We start from the raw sequence: 27,089 nt of genomic DNA, 5'->3' as shown, positions 1-27,089 counted from the left end.
ATCCTGGTCCCTATCACAAGCAAGAAAAAAATTTAACTGGTCACCTAGCTCAGAGATAGAGTATTTGTCTGACACTTGCAAGACCCTGAGTTTGATCTTTGATATGGCAAATAAGAATAAAGAAAGCTACTGAATAATTAGTTGTTGTTTATCCTGATCAATTATCAGATTCTATTTTGCTAATTATCTCTCTATAGTATTAGAACTAAATATAAAGTCAAATTGTATCTTGCATATACAAATGTAATTTGTATAGAGAAAACAATTTTTCAGGGGGTTACCAGGATGTCTTGTTAGTGAAAAATATTAATAAATTACCACAGATGAGGTAATTGAAATGTATACTCCTTGTTACTTACCATCTTGAGAAAATTTCTGTCATATTTTCAGATTTCTGTGGGCTATAATTTTTAAACAAGTGTGTTGTGTAGATTATGACAACTCTCTATTTAGAGAATTGAAGATATCTAAGGAAATTGTTACAACCATGAAATCTGAGAATAATCAAAGGCTTATTCTCCCTTTTTTTCATTTTTATTTATTCATTTGAGAGTGACAGAGAGAGAAACAGATAGAGATAGACAGAGAGAGAATGGGCCCGAGGGCTTCCAGCCACTGCAAAAGAACTCCAGAAGCATGCACCCCCTTGTGCATCTGGGTAACATGGGTCCTGGAGAATCAAGCCTCGAACCGGGGTCCTTAGGCTTCACAGGCAAGCGCTTAACCGCTAAGCCATCTCTCCAGCCCCTATTCTCCTTTTTTTAAAAGACAATATTTTCTATTGGAAATAAAACTTATTAAGTCCCTGTTTTAAAAGACACAAGCCATTATTTTCCTTTCATTTCCTTTTTTTCTTCGACAAAGTATTATTTTTGTAATATCTGTAAATGGGGAAGTATATATTTCTTATCAATGTCCAAAAATTAGTAAGCCCTAAGAATATATATTATAAACAGATTAAAATATTGAACCAAGTGGTATTAAACAAAATCAATTTAAATAAACTTGGATACCATCTCTCTTTTCCCTCTCTCTCACTTTTATGTTCCTGATGATATCCATACGTTACAGACTTTTAAGTTTTGCACATAAAATCTATAATATTCTTCAATATAGTTATAGGCACTTTACTGATACAAAGTCACTTTCATATTAAATCTAGTTTACTTCTTATTTTAGAGGAGCAAACGTTCCATTTATTGCTCTATATCTTCCTTGTCCTGAGAACTTATTTTAGTATGAAATTGAGCAAAATACATGTAATTAATGAACAATACTAAGTAACTATAACTTTTCTATTCTTACATTAGTACCTTAACATATTATAGATTTTTTTGCAAGGTAAGATCTTGCTCTATCCCAGGATGACTGGAATTAGTCTCAGGCTAGTCTTAAGCTCAGAGTGATCCTCTTACCTCGGCCTCCCAAGTGCTGGTATTAAAGACATATGCCACCTCATCAGGCATAAATTCTTTTAGATGTATTAATAAAAATAATATGCTTATGCATGTGTATATAATATATGAGATATACAGTATTCATATCAAAATAATTTATTGATTAAAAGTATGTCAGAACATTTGTTATTAAAGCTGCCATATATATATATATATATATATATATATATATATATATATATATATATATATATACATATATATGTATATGTATTACAAAAGAAAGGTACCTTTTGGAGTAATGACAATATGATTTTAATAGGTTTTTGTCACTTCAATAACTATATAGAGAAATATAATATATTATTCTTAGTAACTTTACTATATTTTATATTGTTAGTTTTAAAAATATTCTTACTTAAAATGAAAATGTTCTAAAATGAAACACATACATTATTCATTTGTTTTCCTTCTAAGTCTAAGCAAAATTCCTCAGTAAAATTATTCTTTCTGAGTATAGTTAAGTGCTGTCTTTGGTTGTATTTTATCATGATATTCTATACTATAGTTATTACTATTAAAGTTATCATTGCATGTGTCTTATAAATGTCACATAAATATTTTGTAAACCAAATATAAAATGTTCATAATACAATTTGAAAATAAATATTTACATTTTAAATTATTTTTTACTAAACTTGCTTGATTTATTTAGAATATGTATTCTAATAAGCTTACATACTATAGTTATTTTATAAATATTATTCCTACAAGAAAATTCTATCTTATTTATGGTATAAAAGGAAAGAAGGAAATCTAAGTTCATACGCATGTATATGGAGTAGTTATTTGAGAGTAATGAAGCAACATTTATCTTAAATTTTAACTTCTTCAGATAAGGCTATAAATGCATAATTTTACTTAAAACTCTATAATCAATAAAGAATTAAAATTTTACTATAATCATTTATTGATATGTTTAAGCTTATCTTGGGGGGTCTTCCATCTTTTAACTATGTTACCACAGTCATTTGAAATATAACATTGCCATTTCATGTTTTATGACATTCTAAATAAATATTCTGAATCACCATAAAATCTAAATTAAATGGTATATTTTAATGATATATTTTAAAAAGTCACATTTTGATGCTTTATTTTAGAAGCATAAAGATTAGTTTGGGTCAAGGTTTAAAAAGACAAGATATGATAGAGACACAGCACGTTAACATTTAAACTGTGAAGAAAATATAACCTTTATGTGTAACTATTGCTACTGTCAGTAGTGCTAACAATTCAAGAAGTATAAAATTTCTACTATTTAGTAAATAGTAGGCTTTATCTGTAATCACACTATCAATATGTAATTGAAAAAAAACTGGGGATATTCAGTAACTTCACTCAAAGTCTCTGAAAATCTGCTCCCAAGAACAAATATTAATTGGAACATTTCTCCAACTTCTAATTCCATTAAAATAAAATGGAAATAAAATTAAAGATCCATGTTTCTGAAGATTATTATGGATGAATATTATGATACATTCCACAGTTACATTCATCATAATATAATTTTACAGTATATGTAATCAACCAAGCGCTGTGCTAGGTGTATTTAATATAGTAATCCTGTTACATGCGATGCTATTGATATTTCCATTTACATAAGAGGAATCTTATCCTTAAGAATTACTCAAGGTCACAGAGGTACTATAAGCTATGCTGCTAGAATTTGACTACAAAATCATCTGACTTTAACACTTAAGTTCTTAGTACCTACACAGATTTTATTCAAGTTAAAAATGTGCCTGCACTTTCAATCGTAACAAGGCAAAAAAAAAAAAAAAAAAAATCCTAGCAATTAGGAATTAGAGTCTAGGCCAGAATTAACAAGGATATCACCCACCAAAGAGTTATTTAATGAACAGATATATGTTGGAAAAATTAGGATATGAGATTGCCAATTGTTTGTTAATGTTTATTAATTAATCATATACTCAGGGATAGAGAGATAGTTTAGCATTTGTTTGCCTGCAAATGTAAATCCAAAGGATCCCAGTTCAACTCTCCAGGACCCACGTAAGCCAGATGTACAAGGGGATGCAAGCATCTGGAGTTAGTTTTCAGTGGCTGAAGGATGGGACATGCCCATTCTCTCTCTCTCTTTCCTTGTGTGCCTATTTCTTTCTCTCAAATAAATAAGTATAATATCTTTAAAAAATCAGCTTCTCTAGTTTCTCTGGTAATGGCATGAACTGTTATATGTAAGCCTCATTCCATGTGTTTTACTGTCCACACTAAATTGTATACTAATGTATCTTCTGTAAAGAGAACTAGGTGTTCTGTTGATCTATATGCTTATCTTGTTATTAGAAAAAATCAACTCATTCAATAAATAATTGAATTGGAAAATAGTTTTATTTGATGCCCCAGGATTGAAATTGATGTTGTGTAACATTATCATTTTCACTAAGGACACAAAAAAGAAATATGTTGATTTGGGGGAACTCATGTTAAAATTAGATCAGAAGTCCAAACTTTAAAAATTTCATTTTCTCCAAAACCATGAATTGCTCATAGAATTATCCAGCACTAATTTTTACTTCAGCCTTGAGAAATCTGCATATTAGAAGAATTCAGGCTATATCTCCCCTGATAATTTATCATAATTTATATGTCATTAGCAACAAAAGATTTTTTCATTTTCAGTAAATCTTATAGACTCTAACTTTTGTTAAGTAGGTGGAACAATAAGAAATTGCAGATATTCGAAAAATGATCTGAAAATTAATGATTCTATATGCTTCAACTTCATTTATTCTTTGTATTTAGTCATACTAATTCATTTTATACATAAATCACTAGTTATAAAATGTTTCTTATAAATTTATAGGAAATATACACACTAGAAATGCAAGAAAACTTATTTCATGTAATTACCGTTCATAAACATGTGGTAGCTTCTTGATATTATAACTTTCTTGTGAGGTGAATAATTGGATGCTTAAATAAGAAGATAAAGTACTTATCTGAGCAGTGTTTAACAAGGCAGGATAGAAATACATGGGGAATTATGGAGATAGGATAAAAAAGAAAGTACCCTCTACCCAAGTCTGGGTAAAGTGCCTCACCAACAGAAGCAAGAATTCAAACACAGTGAACTACTTAAGGCTTTTATCCCATTCTCAGGTATAAATTTACAACTGTCCAGGAATCTCACCCCAAACATCTTTTACAAGAAAAACCATGTCCTACAACCATCATGCAAGCCTAGAGGCTCCTAGTTATATCTCATCAGAGTGTAGCACTACTGGAACCACCCTATAATTTCAATTACAGAACGAGGAACACAAACAAAAGAAGGGTCACCTAGAAACCCACAGAAAAAGGGAATTCCAAAAGGTGTCTGAAATATTATATACAGTCACTACCAGGACACTTGATTGTAACTCTCTAAAGAAAACTTCAGCCTTTTCTTGGTGTGTTTTTGTACTCTTTCTGAATGTCTTTCTTTTATTTCATGTACTCATTAAAATAAGTTTAATAAAATCTCTAGCTCTTCTTCTTACTGGCGGTTTCTAGAATGATTTCCTTCATCAAAGCCACAGATATTGAGTTTGCCTGAAATGAAGAATGTAAAAGTTAAGGGTATTCTCCAAGCTGTTAGTGGTGACTGTGGAGCCATGTCTGTGCCCCACTCACTTCTGATATTAAATAGGAAGTCAAGATAGCAATTGTAGTAATAATAACCAGGAAATATGTGGGAGTCAAAACAATGTGCTTTAATAAAAAAAATTAATCTATCAAAACTGTATAGCATATAAAACCAGCATAATTAAAGAAAGATAGCCAAAACAATAAAAACTGATAGAGAATCTTAGCCTGGTAGCCATATGATTTGTTTTTAGATTTAACTTGGGCACTTCCCATAGAAATGGAGCACAAATTTCCAATAATAATTTAGACATGCTTTTCCTCTTTTTTTTTTTTTTTTTGATGCATGCACAGAAGGTAACAGTTACCATGTGAATACTTTTTTGCATTGCTCCTTTATCCTAAAGATTTTCTGTGGGAAGATTATTTCCTGAGTTCCCTCAGGTCACTATTTTCTCTATCAATCAACACTTCAAGGACAGACCATTAGTAATGCAACAATGTGCTTGCAAATTACTCAGAATTTTATTGTTTCATTTAAGTAAATAAGGTATCCAACATACTTTGGCCTCCCAGATATTTGTCTCCACAAACTATGTTTTACTTTTAGGGCTTTCTATGCATGAATCGTACCCATATGTAACACTGTACAAATGACATTTTTTTTTAAATTTTTATTTATTTATTTGAGAGCGACAGACACAGAGAGAAAGACAGATAGAGGGAGAGACAGAGAATGGGCACGCCAGGGCTTCCAGCCTCTGCAAACGAACTCCAGACACGTGCGCCCCCTTGTGCATCTGGCTAACGTGGGACCTGGGGAACCGAGCCTCGAACCAGGGTCCTTAGGCTTCACAGGCAAGCGCTTAACCGCTACGCCATCTCTGCAGCCCACAGTTGACATTTTTGTTTGAGGCAGGGTCTCATGTATCCTAGGCTATTACTAATTAGGTAAACAAGCATGAAATTATGATCCTCTTAATTTTGCCACCTGTTAGAATTATAGGCATGAGCCACTATGCTCAAAGCATGTAGTACTAGGAATTGAACCTAGGAGTTTATGCATGCTGGGCAATCATTCTAAAAACCAAGCAATAGCCCCACCATAAGTGAAATATTAATGCACTTTAAGAACCTTGTATTTAAGTAGTCTATTTACAGCATAATAAAATTAGTTACCTTAAAAAGTTCAAGCACAGGGCTGGAGAGATGACGCAGAAGTTAAGTGCTTGTCTGCAGTACCTAATGATCCAGGTTTGATCCCCCAGTACCCACGTAAAGCAAGATGCGCAAGTGGTGCCATGCATTTGGAGTTCATTTGCAGAGGCTAAAATCCCTGGCACATAAATTCACTTTCTCTCCATAGCAAATAACATATATTTTAAAGTCCAACCATAGAACTGGGGAGATGGGTTAGTGTTTAAGAGTGCTTGCTTGCAAAATCTGAGGCCTAAGTTCTGTTCCTCTAGCAGCCCACATTGAGACAGCAATTGTTTACAGCAGCAAGAGACCCTGTGTGTTCACACACATATATCCTGTGCCCACACACACACATAAGAATTTTTTAAAAGTCAAAAACATAGTTTGATTATACATTTTTATTTTGACTATTTAAAATGATATATTTTTATAAACAGGATAGTAGCAGAGATTTTCTAGGTGGTTCTATTTTAGCATAGATGCATGTTTAAGGCACAGGAAGAAAGCAGACTGATTTACACTAAAATATCTTAATTTTCAATAACTCTTGAAAAAAGTAGTGTTAGTTCAGTGGACGAGAGAACAACCTATAGTAGAAGGAAAGAAGAAAGAGGTGTAAAGTGGAAGAGCATGGCATACAGGTACAGTAACCTTTGTGAAATAACAAGTCAGTTTTCCTTACTTTGCAAACTTAGCAACTCTTTTCACTTTTAACTACTCTACTCTGTAATGTGATAGAATTTACTTGTAAAATGTTAAAATGCTACTAGAGGAAATAACTTGTAGTTGGTTGGCTATAAAGTTAAGAATCAAAATATCTAGATCTCTAAAGCAGCAGCCAAATGCACCACTTTGTAAAAGGATTCTTATAGCAGCGTGGAAAAACATTGGAAAGGAGGACAAAATGGATATCATGTGAATCCTGTTAAATTTTCTCTAAACTGTTTCTAGCTTCACTGTTTATGGAAATGGCAGGACCAGTTTATGTTTGTAGTTGAGGGGAATTATTTGTGTTGGGGAGAATATTGTGAGGATTGGGAGATTATTTTCTAATTTTTTTGCACATCTGGCACAGTGACAATAAATGAGGCCCCTTTAAAAATATGTAGTTTATTTCTCTTGGTTAGTACAAATGATAGTTAATTTTTTATGAGAATATGTGTAATTTATATTGTAATTGTTATAATTAAGAATATATTGGCATATGTATCAACATATGGTTCTCCATAAATAATAATGTGTAATATGTGTATAATGTGCATTTTAAAATATAAATTTTAAAAAATATACTTGCAAAAATATTTAGAAAATATACAATTTTTAAAATATTTTTGTTTATTTTTATTTATTTATTTGAGAGTGACAGACAGAGAGAGAAAGAGACAGATAGAGAATGTGCAAGTCAAGGCCTCCAGCCCCTGCAAATGAACTCTAGATGCATATACCACCTTGCGCAACTGGCTTACATGAGTCCTGGGGAATCAAACCTCAAACCGGAGTCCTTAGGCTTTGCAGGCAAGCACTTAACCACTAAGCCATCTCTCCAGCCTCAAATAAATAATTTTTATACACTGTCTCATCTGGTTTTATGGGAATCTCTATAGAGGAAAATCATTAAAAACTAATTTATGAAAACATTGAAGTTCAATATTAGGGGTAACTAATGGATGTAAAAATAACATATTTGTGGGCTTCTTCAGTTCTATTATTTTGAGTAACAACCTTTGTTCAGGTATATTTGAGCACTTTTCAAAAAGATATTTGAATGGCCAATGTTATTTGATTTCACAGCTTTAGGAAATGGTGCGAGTAGTGCACAAATTAATGCTAAACCAAGTGAAAGGCCAGTGAAATCCCTTTCCTTATAAATCTTTAAGTAATCTTAGAATACTCACATCATATATCAGATCTTGCTAAAAAATTTTAAGTGTTTGACTTCTCATAGAAAACATGCTTTAATAACTATTTTATACTATTAGAGGTATATCGTAATGCTTCCAAAGAAATATGGTCCTTTATTTAACAATGCTATACAAATTTATTATTGATTATTAACTTATGAATAACAAATGATAATAGTGGATAAAACTTTTTAAATGTCAGTAAATACAGGAATTTCCATTTAAAAGTTCAGATCAAACATCTTTGAACTATTATATAATATTCTAAAATTTCATTTTGAATGTCTAAATATATGTAGAAGATTTTTTCAAAAGATAAGTCAGAAAAATATATTATAAGGTAAAACATATGCTAATGAAAGCATAAAGAGGAAGACCTGATTATCAAGTGGTGGTCTATGATAAAGAAAATATAAAATTGTGTGAATCTTTACTTTTTATAGACTGTTCTCTTAATATATGCATTTTATTTTTACATTACTCCAGATATATATATATATATATATATATATATATATATATATATATACATACATGCATATATATATATATATACATACATGCATATATATATACACATGCATATATATATATATACATATATATACAGTCTGCATATTAAAGAAAGAATACAGTTTTAAATAAAATATATTTCAACAAAAACTGACATTTGCCCGGCATGGTGCCACACACCTTTTGTAGGATTGCTGTGAGTTCGAGGCCAACTTGATACTACATAGTGGATTCCAGGTCAGGTTGGACTAGAGTGAGACACTACCTCCAAATCAAAACAAAACCAAATTAAATAAGTAAATTATTATTTTTTTAGGAGAGACTCTTTTTTTAGATTTTTTTTTATTCATGTATTAGTGATGAGAGGGGGGGGGGACTGAGAATGGGTGTGCCAGGGCCTCCAGCCACTAGAAACAAACTCCAGACACATTCCCCACCATGTATATATGGCTTAGGGACCTGGTGAATCAAACCTGGGTCCTTTGGCTTTGCAAGCAAGTGCCTTAACTGCTAAGCCATCTCTCTAGCCTTTTTTTTTTTTTTTATTTACTTATGAGAGAGCGAGAGTGAGAGTAAGCTAGAGAAAAAGAGAGAAAAAGCCCCAAAAGAAGTCAATTCTTACTTCACTGGTATCTTCTTTGTGTTATATCCTACATTCTTTTCTATGAAAACTTGAAAACTCTTTCTCTCTCTCTCTCTCTAGCTTACTCTCACTCTCACTCTCTCATAAGTAAATTTTTTAAAAAAGGCTAGAGAGATGACATAGCTGTTAAAGTGTTTGCCTGCAAAGCAAAAGGACCCAGGTTTAATTTTCCCTGACCCTCATAAGCCATATGCACAGGGTGACATATACATCTGGAGTTCATTTGCAGTGGCTGGAGGCCCTGGCATGCCCATTCTCTCCCTCTCTTCCTCAAATATCTAAATAAAAATAAAAAACCTGGAAATTGTCAAGGAATTAGTAGCATTGAATATTGATAGAAGAAATATAATCCTTACACACTTACCTAGGTCTAATTTGAAGGCAATTACATGCCATAGATATTAATTAGTATGTGCTATTTTTCAAAATTTTTTATTGTCAAGATGATAAAAAAAACAACAGAATGTTTACTCCAAGAATAAGTAATTTCTTTGTTCTTCCTTTGAAACAAACGTTTCTGTGCTTTTCTACATTTTATATTTGAACTTAATTTGCATCATTATTGCACAATAATGTTAACTAATAAGAAAATGAATCCATCTGAAGGCTGCTCTTTAATCAATATCTGTGTTTCACATAGAAGTTAATCTGTAAGCAAGTCACTTACAATAATTGATTCAAGTAGATATGACACTATGTGCATTCATTGTAAAGAAGCTAAATTCTCCCTGTATGGTTCAAGAGGATATTACTTAGTTATTTAATACAGTGAGACATCTTGTCCTTCCAGTATTTATCCCAGCATTTTCATCAGGATTTCTGAACAGAAATCAGAATTTAAGGCTAATAGCTTAACTTTAAAATTTCCAAGAAAAGTCTATGAAAAGTAAACATGCTACATGCATCTAGATCAAACATGCCAAATTTCTAACACAAATAGAAAAAATAAATATGAGAATTTTTGATGAGATATGGCAGCCATCACTTTAATTAGCTTAAACCGAATACATAAACTACAACATAAATAGGATTATGAAAGAAAAACTCTAGATTTTAAAATCTGACCTTTAACATGTGTATACTCAAATTTTCCAGACTGCAACTAGAATGTTAATGGCAGGGGATTTCATGGATAAAATAATTCTACAATAAGATGCCCAGAATAGAAAGAATATTCAATTTAACCACTGTTATTTTTTGTTTTCTCAAGGCCCAATACTGTATAGTCCTTGTAGATGTATGCAGCTTAAAGATGACTTTAATAGGAGTTGTCTTCTAAAGAGAAAATGAAAACACAATGTCTGTGTATATAACTGTATGTATAGTTAAGTTAGTTGTATATTTAAAATATTGATAAAATATATGTGTATTTTTCATTTTTTTAAAACCCAAACTATGGATTAAAACTGATTTGGATACCTGACATAGACATTTAAAACAAGTTTGCAACATGAAGATAATTAGAATGACTTCTATTCAAAGAGATACAGACATATATATGTAGGATATTATAGCTAAAGAACAGAAGATGCTTTTGATCAATTGAATCAACTAAAAAGATTTACAAATATTCAAATGTGCAAAACTAATTATTTTGTCAAATTTGTCATTGAAGTATTAGCCAAATAAATCTTGGTTGTCAGTGTCTATAACGTTGTTCATTTTGAAAATTAGCATATCAATTAAACAATTTATAGATAAATAGCTTAGAAAATCATAAGGAAAGTTTGTATCCTTCTAGTCATTTAGTTTTTAACTTTACCTCTTTGTCTTCTATAGTTTCTGAAAGAGATCTTCGTGATTGATCTTTTTTACCACATAGCTAAAATTTCAAAACCTTTAATAAACATCAAGCTTAATTTCAACATGTTTATGCTATTAAAAATACTGTACCAAGTATTTTTCTGTAAAAAATGCACTAAAGTCATGTAATGTATTTCTTAATTTACTGTTAGAATATATATTATGTAAAATAAATACATAGTTCTGATAAAAAGAGAGGGGTAAAATGGAGAGTAAGGAGAGCAGAGAGAGAGGACCAGAGAAGATTCATAGACCAATAAATAAAATCCCTCTGTAATGAAAATCTTTTAATCTTTTGGGAGAATATAATATTAGAATCCCAGCTTTATAAATTATATTCTGCCTTTTTTTGTATCATATCCCCTGGTGTAAACTGTCAACTGGGGCTGGAGATATCACTATGTCAGTAAAATTTCTGCCTTACAAATATGAGGATCTGTATTCAACACCTTGTACCCATATAAAATGCCTGGCATAATGGTGTAAACTTGCAATCCCAGTGCTAAGGAGGATGCTAGGAAGGCAGATGCACAGATGGATCCCTAGCGCTTTCTGGTCAGCCAGTTTTGTCTAATTGTTGATGTCCCCGGCACTGAGAGATCCTGTTTCAAAAAGATGTGGGAGCTGTAGAGATAGTTCAGCAGTTAAGGCACTTGCCTGCAATGCCAAAGGACCCAGATTTGATTCCCCAGTACCCACATAAAGCCAAATGCACTAGGTGGTGCATGTATCTGGACTTCTTTTGCAGTGGTTAGAGTCCTTGGTGTGCCCATTTCCCCCCCTGCCTTTCTTTCTCTTCATTCATTAAATAAATAAAAATGTTAATAAAATATTTTTAAAAATATGGATGATGAAACAAACCTGAGCATGTGCATTTGCACGCATACCCACCAATACTCACATGCACATGCACACCCATGCATATGAATATGAATTCCCAACTATGCCAAAGTAAAATAAATTGTCAATCAAACCAATACAAATTTAGTAAAATATATCTGTAGTAAGCACATTTTTCATTCAGTCAAAAGTTGTTAATTTGTGTTTTAAATTAAGCATGGTCTTTGAAGGTGTGTTTGCTAATCAAAAGTTTGCAACTCCTTTTTTTTAATCTATTAAAAGCCTAATGCGTTAGACAATTTGATCAAGAGAATAAACACCTTTAGGATAAGAGAAAATATTTAATTTGTGTAAATAAGAAAAAATACAAGTTACATAAGTTGATTGAATTGTAGTTTTACGGAACTTTAATGTATTTTGGGGGTCTTAAGTCACATATGTATGCTATTAAAGTAAGAATGACTGAACTAGATGTGGTTACATAAACCTGTAATCCTAATACTTAGGAGGTTAAGAGAGGTAGATCTTAAAGTCAAGGCTACCCAGTCCTACTTTTCAGGGAAGCCAGAGCTACATAGGAAAACCCTACCTCAAAAAATGAAAAGAAAAATAAAGAAGCAAAAAAGTTGAAATGAGAATAAAATTTTCCTCACAGATGCTTTGATTAAAAACCTATTTCAAAATAGAAGAGGGAAATTTAGTAAGCTTTAACTTACAGCTTAAAACCTCAGGTAAGAGACACATGTACAAGATAAGATGGTAAATTTTATAGTATATGGTACTGCCTTATACAATTTAGATTTTGTCCAGAAAGCTAATGAGAATTTTAATTATTTGATTTGGACAAAAGTCTCTCTCATTGCATTGCTTTGTATTGTGCTTTATTACGTGTCATTGTACGTGCATACATGTAGGTGTGAATGTATGCATGTGGACCTCAGACATTTACATCAGGTATCTTTCTTTATTGTTTTCCATTTTGTTTAGTGAGTCAAAGTCCGTCACTTGAGCCCAGAATTCACTGTTTTCCTCCAGGCATCAACTGTTGACCTCCAGAGAGTTGAGATGGCAGATTGGTTACCACACCCATCCCTCATTTATGTCAGTACTGGGGATCTGAACTCCAGTATTCATAATTTCTTCACTCAGTTTTCCTTTTTCGAGTCAGGGTCTCATGCAGCCAAACCTGGTCTTAACTCCAACTTCTCCTGCCTTCATCTCCCAAGTACCAAGATGGTAGGCATGTGTCTCCACAGCTAGCTACTATTTATTTTGTTTGTTTATTTGGAGTGGGGTGTGTGGGGTTGTGTGTGCAGGAGCGTACATGCATACTTGTGTGTGTAAAAGAGAGAGCAGGAACCTTGAGTCTGTTTTCACCTCCCACCTCATTTAAGGAAGGGTCTCTCTGTGTTGCTGTCTACAACTAAGTTTCATGAAAATTCTCCTGTTTTGACCTCCTTTCTTGCTATAGGCATATTTGTATGACAAAAGTCTGACAAAACTTCCTGCTTTTAATGTGGGCTCTGAGGATCTAAACTAATATACACAGAGATGCAACTGGCAAGTAGTCAGCTATCTCCCCAACCACACCCATACACTTTTGTTTGGTAGTTAACACTCAAATATATACCTAAATTAAACATGAAACATTGCTGGTTATAAATTATCTCAGTATATTGATAATTCATTGAAACTTTAAAATCTCATCACAATGTACGATGTTTTATTCTACAGGAAAATATGCACCCTAACCTAGATTCTGTATTGAAGGAGCACATCTTTCGTTTCCTTTCATTTCTAAATATATAAATAAATAATTCCCAAGGTAAGTTTTCTACAAGTAGAAACACAGTATTATGGCAGAGTACAAAGCTCATAAATGTGAAGTTTCTCTTTAAGTAATTTGGAAATTTAGTAACGATATCTGACTAACTTAGCCAAAACTGATTATTCATTTGGAGAAAAGTAAATAGAGCAACTGAAAAAAATGCCTGCCCCACATTGTTGTTTGAAGTGCTCAGACCAAAGTCACAAATAAATATCAATTTTCCCTAGAAGAAAAATACTTAGGAGGTAACTTTAAGATAGGATCAGGGTTTGTCTTTCATTTTTAGTAGCGCTTTGGCTGAACATACCTCATCAATTATAATTTTAAATCCAATTATCTCATGAGATTCATTAAAGAATCTAAACAGAGCTGTTCCCCTGACAACAAAAAAGTATTCTTGTAATACCTTCTAATAATATAGTTCTTTACAGGGAAAGCAAAGTGTTACATTCTAGTGGGTAAAGCTATTCAATCCACCATACACATGGTAAACTAGTATTACAAAAATGTTCACTATGGAAATGCTTGAATGCATTTAAAAATATCCTGAAACACACACACACACACACACACACACACCAACCTTAAGTAGGTTTTTATGTTTTTACCATCTATAAACCAATTCATAGCTGTACTAGATTTTCTTTTTTCTCCCAAGCATTTTCTCCCTGCCTTATGTTCTCCAATGTTTTCATAGTTACAGAGAAGAAAACTCTTAGGAGCTTGGATATGGCTTGTGAACCTATTTTTGCATTGTAATATTGTCCCTCTATATTAGTATGCATTTCTTATTCAGTAAAATTAGATCTTTATTTCTAGTCTATCATTATTACTGTATAATTTTTTACATATGCAATTGTACGATACAAATTTCTAAGGCTAAGATAATATCCTAATTTGCACAGTAAGATGCTATGATGTGAGTATGGTGGCTCATGCATGTGATCCTTTGGGAAGCTGATGTAGAAGAGTATTGAATTTGAGGCCAATCTGAGAAACACTGTAAGTCTCAGGCAAGCCTTAGCTAACAAAGTCTTATATCTTGTCTCAAACAACAAGTAAAGACTCAAGGAAAGCTGACCAAAACTTCCAATACAAATTTAAAACTGCTAAAGAAATATATAATTATTAACATTTTTCTTACGTTGATAGAATTAATGTTATTTCAGGGTCTACTGTTATCTCTGACAAAAGCTATGACTGTAAGAAAAAAAACTTTCTTCATGTATCAAAAGATTTTGGATATGCAATAACTGTTTCATGGAATTATTGTGATAGTCAAATGAGATGATATTTGGAAGAATGTAAGAATCCAAATAAAATAATATAAAAATAATAATGTACTCATGCATACTTAATGCAAGTTGATGGTATTATTTTTCCTTGTTATTGACAGATGAAGTTTCACCTGTGGTAGTCCTTCCTTATCTGGTACGTTGTCTGCCGCTCTTTCAGTTACAATTGTCAGCTGCCCAAATATTTAAGTAAGATTTTCCAAAATAATTAATGAACTTTAAGTAACCTTTATTTATGTGTAGTTATAATTGTTCACTGTTATTATTTATAAAACTTTATTACAAACATGTTTATACAGGAAAAATATAGCACACACACACACACACATAGCTTAACTCTAACCATAATATCAGTCTTTGGATAAGAAGACCCTATTTATTTACATCTAATGACATATTTCATGAGAAATATGCTGTGTATATTTTGATTTTGATTTCAGCATTTCTTTTTAGCTTATCTGCTTCAAAAACTGCATTGTCTCTTGCCACTGAAGATTATTGTGAAATATCTAGTTTTCACTAATATGGTGTTTAAAGAAGTTATAAAATATAATATTTTAATGAAACTATTACATGTTTCAAAAGTGTCCTGCATTTCATTATATCATAATGATTGTTTGTCATTACTTATACTGAAATGAAATTTTTCTTGAAATGTTCATTTTTTAATAATGAGTATCATGTGATCAGTTTCTTAGTAATATACTATTGCTTCATTTTAGCAAATGTAGTACTTTGACATTTAGTGTAGAGAATATGGAATTTTGGAGCTACTTTGGCTCAACTTCCACTACTTTTTTATATAAACTTGTGATTTATAAATAAAAAGTTACAGTACATTTCTCTAATTTAAAAATGAAATAAACTTTTAAGATACATACAACCTGTAATCTGCAACAAAAATTAATTGTCACCAGTTATTCAGCCAAAATAAGTTACTATAAATAATTTTATCTGTAGTTTAGCATATTTAGCATGCCTATCTTGTAGATATCCCAAAACTTCTCCCATTTTTGAGTTATGATCCTGTACAAATTTGAGATTTAATTTGTATTCAGTTTCAGTTTTCAATTTTAATGGCTTTATAAATTAACTCATAATCCTCATGCTGTTTTAAATATGAAGAACATGTCTTCACAGAAGTGATTTTTCTATTTTCTGTAAAGTGTACTTCATTTGGTTGTACTTTAAAATAGTTAAACATGTTTTAGCCTTCATATGTTCCATATATACATATATATATATATATATATATATATATATATATATATATATATAAATCTATCTCTAAACACTCTTAATGATATGGGTTTATTTTGCTCTAAGCTTCTATGCAAGCACATGGAAAGAGTTTATGCTTAGAATTAATAAGTAATGCTAAGAATAATAAAATCCAAGTATACTTTGGCACACATTAAAGTTTGTTTAGCACTTACAAAATACATTTTAATCTATTTGGCTTTTAGTTCATCAGAATCCTCAAGCTGCCACCAAATAATCTCTGTTGTTACTGTGAAATGTTCATTAGCAAGGTGGTGGCTCCTGGTGCCATAATGAAGACAGCCTCATCTTTGAAATGACCTCTATTTCAGTTATTTTCATATACCCTGGCCATATTGCCCCTGTAAAGAATATGTTTTAAACATTTATATTTGCCTTATTTCAGTAGCTTCAGTGAATACTGTTGTGTGTTGATCTTCAATGCTGTTTCTAAAGAAAGATGTGCTATAGATAAGAAAGGGACCACAGTAGTTTGCCTCTGTGGACTGGTTATGAATCAATGGTTCACACTGAAGAAGGAAAAATTCTGTAGCATTCTAAAACAAAGAACATATTATGAAAAAAACAGCGTATCTAATTCATCATTTGTTCTCAGTTTTTAGGGTTTTTTGTGAATAAGAAATGTATATACATTCTCTTTCTCTTTTGTTGTTATAATTGGCCTGCAAAATAATCAGACAATACAAAAACAGAAAGAGTATCTTCAAATTTGATAAGGGAAAATTCATTAGGTCATGTTGAAATCCAAATGATTAATTGATATGTTCACCTAAAATATTTTATAAATATCTTCAAGGATCTCCTTTGCACTAAGCATGATCACAGCTTCTGGATCTATATGAAATTTATATATGTGCAAACTGTTGTTTCAGTGCGTCCAATAGTTTTTATTTTCTGAAATGTAAAAGTATGCTTTCTGATCCAGTGAAAGAGTTAATCACAAAATGAGAAAGTAACCAGTTTTTATTCTATTACAACTTTAATTGAGTTAGTTATATCTCAGGTTAAAAACAATCTTAATGTCCAAATGCAAGTACTTATATATATTCTGATTTTAAAAACATTAAACTTTTTCATAACAACTACAATTGATTTTTTTAAATGTGCTACTGTTGGCTGACTAGATCTTTCTCATTTGTTTGACAGATGATAAATTCATTCCTTGCTACTCAGAGCAGGATGAGGAACAGCTGCATAAACCAGCCCATAGTGCTACTTAGAAATTCAAACTTTCAGGCCTCACTTAGATGCTACTGAATTAAAATCCACATTTAAAAAATATTTCCAGGGAATATATTTGCACATTAAAGTTTGAGAAAATCTGAAATAGAGAATAACTTCCTAGAAATAGGAGGTTAAGATAGTGTCATTAGCAGTGATTGAGACTGATTACTAATTATGTATTGACTCTATTTCTAAAGTGTTTTCATTCTGTCATATATAATATTTGATCAATAGCTTTACATTCCCAAGTTCGATTACTCTTGTACACAGTTCTGAAGCATTTCAGAAAGTGTGTGATGATTTATAGTCCCTCTCCCAAACAACTCTGCCTTCTATTCCTTCACATACTGAAATGGACAGAATATATTGCAATTACTTTATCTCATATATGTTAAAACTGAGTCCATGAGCTAAGAAAAGTCTCAAATGGGAAGAGCTGTTAGAACTGTAGCTGATTGAAGTCAAAGACATCTGTGCTAAACTAAGCATATATAATTTATCTAATGAGAAAAAAAAGATGATGGAAATCTAACCTGAGTAAAATGTCTCGACAGTTTATGCACATTTGTGTGAATGTGGGTGTGTTTATTACCCCTTTCAAAGTTTCTCTTTAAAAAATAATGGATTCATAATTTTTGGATTTTTTAAATCAAAGTAAACTTCCACCATGTAAAACAGAAGGTCTTCTAAAATATGCATAATTCTAAGTATGAAAGAGAAAGGCCAACCTAGGCAGTTTCAAAAGGTTGCATATTTCACACTAAATTGTAATCCAGGTCCTATCAACCAACATTCTGGCTCTTCTCTTTCTTCTCTGGTTAGCTTCTTCTTTCCTCCCTTCTCCTATTCCTCCAAATAAAATAAAACAAAAGATTACTCAGAAAAGATACGAAAGCTGGAAAACATTGCTTTGAAATATTTTTGTGGGGGGATTTGAAATATTTTACTTGCTTAATATATATGTTACTCTCACTGTCTAACACTCAAATACACCTTAACACATAGAATGAGGTAATGTAACAAATATAATTTTTGGCAGTTCTATCAAAATCCTTTCTCCAAATTATATTCAAATGTTCATGGACATGTTTATTTACAGTTGTAGACTAAATAAGTCTTTATAAAACTGAAAACACTTTTTGCAAGACTGTATATTTTAGGCATCATCAGTAAATGAGTTTTTGCAGTCAATTTTAACAACTTAAAATTGTCTGTTTTACTGCACTGATGCTTTATTCACTCGGCCTCCATGTCAGGATAGAATTCAGTGTATGCACAATTCAGGAGATTTAGCAGACCTTATTGCAAAACAAATTTTCTATACCTGAATTATAACAGGAAGTTGCCTAACTTAATAAAGCTACATATTCAACTTTATGATGACAAGCCTACTATCGCATTTCAGCAAAGGTAATTAAAAGCATTTCTAAATAGTGGTGTTTTGAAATTCAAAAATATTCAAAAGTAGGGAACAGGTATGTGTGTGGAGCAAATTAATTAATCCTTTACGCATTACTTTATATGAACTTTGGGAGCAATCATTTCACATTTGTCAGCTTCAGGTTTCTTATCTGTAAACTGAAGATTTAAATTCCGTGACATTACTATTCCCTTCCACGTTCAGTCTGCCCAGCTCTCAGACATAACTTATTGCAAGATGTATAACCCACAGTTTTAGCTATCAATAGTTAACAAGTCAATGCAGTGAAGGCAGTAAGATCAAATAAAATGTAAAATATTGCATATAACATACTGTTTTAAACAATCACAGAACACCTTTTTTTTTTCATTGCAAAGACTTGATACAATTTTAGAACTCTTTCATTCTACCTCTGAAAAACTAATCCAGGGATACTAAAGTACTGTGCAAGGCCACTCTGTAAATATTAATCAATTAATACAATTTAAATCAACCCTCTTCTCACAATTACCATCCCCCAAACCACTAGTAAATATAGTATATAATTCAGAAGAAAATAAATGAAGATTTACATATTAGAAGCCATCTATCCCTTTGGTTGATATGATACAAGACAACATACAATTGATTACTAGCTTGTTGCTTTGAAAATGAGATGCCTGAAAAAAAAAAACAACACTGCTTAAAAATCACTAACAAATTCACCTTATAATAAATCATCTGCAAAAATAGCTTTCTTACTATCAATTAGATAATCCACTAAATATTTGCTACATTAAATAAAATCAATCTATAAGGACTGGCACTCCAATAGACAATAATTTCATTTCTACCTATAAATAAAATGAAAAGAATATATGAGTGTATGGAGTATATAAAATTAATATGTCAATATTCTTATCATTTTATTATATATTTTTCATGGGAGCAATGTGAACTAAATAGAATGGCAATATAGTTTAATTAGCTAAATAAATTTATTTGAATACATATGAATATGCTCATTGATGAGAATTTTAATCCAGGATGCGTATTTTTCTTCTTACATTCAGAACTTTAGTACTCAATGAAACAAGAATGGTAAGATAGAATGTTGGCCAAAGCCCTGTCTATGAGTTTGAAGCTCAGTATTCTGTTAAGGTTTCATCTCTTACTGACTGAATAACTTTAACTGATTTCACTCACATGACATTCAGTTACATAAAACAACAGTCATAATTTTTTTCTGTTCAGTTTTCATGGGACTGTATATTATCTTCCTCAATGATATAAATATATAGTAAATTATAAGTACTGAAGATATTAACAAGAAGAATAAATCAAAAAAGTGTGGCACAATGGTTGATTTTCATTTTACATGAAACTTCAGTTTGCATTAAACAACTTCAAGGTCTTTAAAAGAAATAAATCTTCCTTCCATTTAATTACAATAATGTTCAAATTAATTTTATTATTGCCCAACTAACAGAAGTATTGGATTTTTAAATTTTTATTTTTTTTAACTGAATAAAGAAAAATCCTCTCTAGGATATCTCTCTTTTTTCTTTGAACATTTTGTCATGCAGTTCTCAGAACTCAAAATAAGTGGATTAGGTAGGCCAATCCTTCTTTCAGATTTGGCCAGGAAGCAATCACTATGACAATTGTCATTCTTAGTTTTAAAAATTATACTGATCCAATACTTAACAAATTACATAAAATAACAAGGAAAGTTTAAAAATTCTTGAACAGTTGAGGATTTTTAGAGTATATAAGATACTAGAAGCATTTCTGATTTCTGTCAAATCGCTCTTCTAATTTAGAACCATAATTGAAAAATACTCTAATTTTCCTTTTTGTTAACTGCTTGTTAATGAGAATGCAATGTTTCTACAGATGCAACTAAATGTAGAAAGATATTTTCATCCTAAAATAGCTTTCTCGTTTGGCAAACCTGTATTTTATAACAGCTGCTGTGCAGTACAGAAACCCTAAGGAATCATGTCACAGAAGTCACTGATGTTTCTTCCAACATCACCTTTCTGGGATATGCCTTCAGGAAGTACTTGAATTCAACAATGATACTATTTTCAAACATTAGTAGATTAAATGTTATCAGCCAGTGAAGAATAGCAAGGCATCTTGCCTATTGTTCTTCATGCTGGATATTAAATGATCAATACAAACTTTAAGTAATAGAATTAGGCTCAGCCAATAAAAGTTAATTTGTAATATTGAAGATTTGAGGAGGGGTCATGCCCTCAAAACTTTTAAATTTACACCATTATGACAATAGCACTAAGAGAAAAAGGAAGGGGATAATAATAAAAGTAAAAAAAGATTGATACTGAAAACAGTGAAACAATTGGCCAATGGGAAGGACATAAGAGGACAAACCAGAAACGATGGAATGCTGAAAAGCCAATGTAAGGAATGTGCAGTAATAAATTCAAAAAAGTTAGCAATACTCTCCCAAGCACACTATTTGAGTCCCTAAATGTAACCAAAGGAAAACAGACACTTGCAGGCACAATAGTGTATACAATAAATCAAAAGATGCTACTAAAACCTTATTTGAAATCAGAAACAGCAAAAGACACAGAGACAGTATAAAATAACAAATCTGTAAGTAAGTTTGAAATTGAAGTTCCTTTTTTATTTGTTTCTTTAAAACTCCTTTGATGGCACTAGAGAGTCCAAGGTTTCTAGTGGGTAGTAGGACATAAAAGAAAGACTGGGGGGAGAAATTAAGGGGTTGATTAATGTAGAGAAGAAGCAAAAAGGAAAGGCTGAAGAAAGCCAGAAGAGGGAAGTTACAGCTCCTTGTTTGCATCTAAGGGAAGGAAAAATACAACATTAAGTACAAACTGGCAGCAGAGAAAAAGCTGAAGTATATAAATGTCAGAAAAAATGACACAGGGGGCCGACGGAATTCAAGGATGTGTGTGGAATCTGAGGCAGTGTGTGGATAAGTGTGCTCACAGGTGGCATGGATGCCAATGTCCAGGAAAAAAATATATACATACATACATACATACATACATACATACATACATGAACAAATCTTTGAATCACCTACTGCAAGATATTCATCTTCCACCCTGCGTTTCATTTTTGCTTTAGCACATCCATTTAAAAAAAATTTTCAAAGGTGGCCTGTATGGCAAACCAAATACCTCTTCACTCCATAGCAAAGCCCCCCACTGAGGCCCCTCCCACTTCCTACTGTGTTCTGATAAGCTTTCAGGTTTACTTCATGGCTAGTCATTAACTGAGGATGACTTTTAAAAATCAGAGATAATTTTATGAACATATTGCAATCTCTTAGTAAAAGTCAATTCTTCCTTCCCTTATGCTCAATTAGGGCATTTTTCACATTGTATCCCAGCTTTATAAGAGAGTCTCCTAGCTCAAAGAAGCCTGTGCCAGATTTTTCATAAACTCTTTTGTATTCCTGGAGCCTAGAACTTTGTCTGGCACAGTATGTGACTAATTAATGTTTGTGGATTCTCTGTGAATAAATAAATGGATGACACCTCCTTTAAAATATGTAAAGCAAGATTATTGGAAAGAAATTAGCTTTCAAATCTTCATCCTCTGAATAATTTCCTTTCCCACTAATAGAAAACGTGGCAACAATACATATTTTCTCAATGTAGCTTGAAGCCAGTGGTTTGTACTAAGTCTCCTTGTTGGTGCGCCTCCTGGTGCTGCCCCAAGAATTTCATAAATCCTGGCGGAAGGCAATTGTGGACTGCTGGCATCCAGCAAAGAGCATTTTCTGCTTTTTAAACCCTTACCAGATTTCTTTCTGCCACCAGCAATCTGGAAGCTCTCTATGAGGGATTACTAGCTTGCAAAATACATAAAGTTTTGAACACCAAGAAAATAATATTGTGCAACTTACAGTCCCCCCAGTCAGGCCTTACAGCCGTAGAAAACCAACAGTAAGGGTATCCAGTAGTATAGCGCTGGAATGAAAAAAAAATGTATATTTGGTGTATGGTGCGTGGGGGAGGAGGATGAGGAACGGGGAGTTCTTTTCAACACTCTGCACATGATTGAGCCCTAGAAAAATGAATGTGCTTTTATGCTTGGTCTGAGTTTCTTTCCCCTTCCTGTATTTCAAAGGAACAGCAACTTTCAGTTTCCTTCCAGCATATATCACGCAGGGGACTCTTTCCATAAAAGAGAAGAAGAAAAAAAGGAGAGAAAACCCACATTTACATAAATCAAGAATTCATTGGTGCTACTCCCCACCCCTGCTCCTCCGTGGGAAGTTACAATAGTTAAATCAGTTCGTTGCGTCCCATGATTGTCACTTCCTTAGGAAGGGAGCAGCTCCAGGAGTCAGTTGGCCTCCACACACTCCTCCCTCTGTTTCCTCCCTCTTGCCTTGTGCAACCTTCTTCAGTTAGATGTTGTGATCCGTCGCTCAACTGAAGAACGCATAGTCAGGGCATAAGCAGTAGCTTAGAATTCAGAAAAGTGTATGTGTGTCTGCGTGTGTGTGGTGGGGGAGGGGTCCTCAATATGACTCCGCTGAGCTCCAGGAAGCCACAGCAGGATTCATCTTCTGAAAGAAACCCTGTCCAAGAATCTTCCCAATTTTTGGCGCGCCCATCCCAGATGTGGCCGCGCAGCCTTAGAATGAAGAACATAGTGGCTTGTCCTTGCTACAGCAGACCCTGCACCCTTTCCTTCCTCAACTTCCAATTTTTAGTCCCTTCTTTCTGTGACCACCTCCCCACACACACACCGGGTCTTCACCTTTTCTCCCTCCCCCATCTTGGGAAGGCGACTCTCCCCTCCTGCGGGAGAGCAGGATCGGTTTGGTAGCAGCCTAGACTCCTAGCCTGACGGTTTTAAGGAAGCCACGGTCTTTTTTATCACCCAGTGTGAGAGAGAACGGAGGAAATTTAACTCTCTTAACTATCATTGTTGCATATGAAAAACTTGCCCTCTAAAATGCTACCAGACAATGAAATTCACTGTGAACACTGTGAGCTGGAAAGGGGAAAGAACCGAGCTGGGGGAGGAAGTGAGGGGAAAGGCCCCTCATCTGGCTTTGATCCCCAGGTTCAGAGTCTGCGGCTGGCAGGCAGATACAAGCGATTCCCGCCTCCAGTGCCTCAGGATACCCCGGGTGCAGCAGAGTGCGGAGGGGAGCTAGAGCGCGGGAACAACTCCAGGGGAGTGAGGGCGGCCACGCATGGAGCCCACGGGGGCCGGGGCTGGGACTCGCCGCCCATCCTCCCCGCGGCCCGCCTGGCCACTCTGCACTGACATCATAGGGGGAAGGAGGGGCTGCCCCTCTGCCCATACCCGAGCCCGGGATTCTCTGGCCACGCTGGTGGAGGCGCTCCCCTGCAGTTAGAGCAAACAGCGCCCGGGTGAAGACAGCAGGACTGGAGCAGGGCGAGGCAGTTTTTATTTCAGCAGGGGAAAGGTGTCTTTAAGATCTCTGCGTGTCCATCTCCTGCTTCTTTCTCCAAACTGCCGGCACAGTCCGCGCTGCCACCGGTGAACCAAAGACAAGAAAGGTCAAGTATGTACGTCGCCAGCCTCTTTCAAACGTCCCCCCTTTTACAAACGCGCGCGCGCGCGCGCACACACACACACACACACACACACACACACACACACGCACGCACACACACAAAAGGATGCCATAGGGATACATTCCCCTCCGTGGTTAGAGGGATTTGTTTCAAACAAGATGTAAAGTGGATTTCTGCTTAGTCTTACTAAGTTACCAAGGTACCTGTAAAGGTCAACTCCCCTACTCCCTTCTTATTCTCTTTTATTTTGTCACACATGTTTTACTTTTTGTGAAGGAGAAGGAAGACAGTTGTTTTAAGACCTCTAGCAAGGCCACATTTTTCTGCATTGTGTCCAGTGCTGGGAATTCTCCATATGCTCCTCAGGTTGTTTGCTGTTTGCAGGAGTAGAACCATGCACATTGCTCCCTTGATACCATCGCTCCCCCTCCCCCCCCCCCGTCTTGTCCTCTTTCCCGGTGCCCTAGATTCTCAATCACTTTTTTTTTTCCCCCCACACTATATCCTTTGTACAGAAATAGCTCATAGGATGGTTTAAATCCAGACTTGGAAAGTTTCCACATAGGGTAAGATTGTGTGTGTGTGTGTGTGTGTTCAATTTTTGTTGCTATTGCTGTATAATTTTGCATCGTGTTTTGCCCTAGACTCCATCCTGTCTCCTGACTTTGCTTTGTGGGTGTGCCGCAGTGGCGCAAGTTTCCACTCCAAGCCCCAGACAACATTTTGGAAGGGCACCTGGCACACAGAGGCGAGTGCCCGTCTGCAAGCGGGCGCACGCACACACACACACTCCATGGGCGCATCCCAGCGCCAAGCACCCAAAACCGCAAAGGCGGCCAAAGCAGGAGAGCCAGGAATAAATCACTAGAAGCAGCAGAGGGGTTGTCTTCACTTAAACTCAGAAAAGTCTTTTCTTGGGGGAGGGACTGAAGCAGCTTCTGCTATATGCTGAGGAATAGTGACACCCAAGGGACCAGTCCCTTTGCGACTAAGTGCTCACGTGTAAATGGTGTCTCCAACCTGGGACAGATTGTCTCCCCGCTCTTCTAAACTCTCTCAAGAAATGAATTTGCTTACTGCTATTCGCTTTCTAAAAGTCACCTTTTCCGATGACGCTCTTATCACGAGAAAAGGAGCCCTTTGTGGCTACATTCTATAGGAAGACAATTCCTTTGTGGAGGAATGAACTGCTTTTCTGGTAGTGTATCTGTTAGCAAATGCCACATACTTATGAGAAAGGTGGGCGTTCTTTTGGCTAAGGGATTACAAGTAAATTCTCTAGAGAAAGAGGATCCCTTTTATGTTTTCCTACATTCTTAGAAAAAAAAAGTTCTTTTTATGGGGAAAGGATACAGGTTTTCGGCAGCACACAAGTTTCATTTTTTTACGAGGCAGAATTTTTCAGACCTACTAGTTCCACATCCATCAGGTGCTGGCTGAGTACAGCCCCATATGTAGGGCGGGAAGGCAAGAGCCTGGAGGACCAGATAGGGGTACCCAGTGCGCCCTGGGGCGAGCTTCCCTAAGCTTAGCAAGCATCAAGGGTTAGACTCCCCCAAAGGTTTGCGCTTGTCAGGGACTCTCAAGGGGATCCCCCAGAGAGGAGCGCATCTGCGTCCCTCGCACCGGTCCGAAGCGTGTTCTTTTCGGCTCTGGGCCCTACGGGTCTGCAGGGACCGCTCTTCCAGTCTATCCAGGGAGTCTGGGGCGTCATCTTTTCTCAGCACCTGCCCCAATCAGACTTTCCTTCAGCTTCGCTGAAGCCGGCTTTTATTTGTTAAAGTGAAAGACCTTTGTGCACTGCCAATGTAGGGAACATTCATGCGCAGACACTTTTCTAACAAAAGTGAGAGTTTTAGCAAAGTAACCAAACCAAGCGGAGGCAGAGCCCAAAAGACCTCTCTAAGCTCACCTCCCGGGTATGTTCTCTTTCTTACCTCCAGAGAAGAGAATGGGCAAGAGGCGAAGGGGGAAGGGGGAAGGAGGAAGGAAAGACACCAGAAGCAGCTCTAAAACCGCGCTGTGGTCACCAGTCCATATCCCAGGCGCAGACAGTCCCTAGTACTAAGTGCAGGACATGTCGTGCCTCCCCAGCCGCAGTCTGTTCGGTCAACTGGACCGAATACTTACCCCTGTATGATTCCTCTTATGTAGAATGAAGAGGTGGACGAAAAGGAGAAAAAAAGGGCTTCCGCCCGCTCCACGGAGACTGCGATTGCTGTAGCGGGATCTACCGCCACAGCTCGCAGTCCGCGGAGCAGCTTGAGTGGTGCAGGCAGTGGTGAGGCTGCTGGGGCGGCCGGGACTGGCTGGGCTGCCGGCGCTGCCTGGGGTCGCCTGGGGCTCTGACACTTAGAGCGCTAGGTTCCGTGTGCCTTCTGCTTTTCTTCGCGGGCTGCTGGCTGCTGACTGCTGGCTGCTCTGGCTCAAGGCTGCTCACGCCTCCTCCCGCCCTGACAGTTCGTCGACTGCAAGGAGCCACTGCCGAGCCAGCCCTTTTCAATGCCGAGGAGGAGGGGCTAGACAGAGGGGAGCAGGGGGGAAGAAAAGGGG

The 27,089-nt window shown here is 35.0% G+C and overlaps 1 protein-coding gene across 4 annotated transcripts in view; it reads right to left on the bottom strand.

The window, feature by feature from the left end:
• Positions 1 to 27,072, bottom strand: part of Pcdh11x (protocadherin 11 X-linked) — a 688,067-nt gene extending 660,995 nt beyond the window's left edge. For all 4 annotated transcript variants that reach the window (XM_045140388.1, XM_045140389.1, XM_045140390.1 and 1 more), the window contains exon 1: positions 26,667 to 27,072. The gene's annotated coding sequence lies outside the window, so the exon portion shown is untranslated. The remainder of the gene's footprint in view (positions 1 to 26,666) is intronic.
• Positions 27,073 to 27,089: the final 17 nt, after the last annotated feature.

This window comes from Jaculus jaculus, chromosome X, assembly GCF_020740685.1.
Source record: "Jaculus jaculus isolate mJacJac1 chromosome X, mJacJac1.mat.Y.cur, whole genome shotgun sequence".
NCBI classification, from domain to species: domain Eukaryota; kingdom Metazoa; phylum Chordata; class Mammalia; order Rodentia; family Dipodidae; genus Jaculus; species Jaculus jaculus.
The sequence above is the reverse complement of the archived record's forward strand: the minus strand, read 5'-3'. Positions and strand labels throughout refer to the sequence as shown.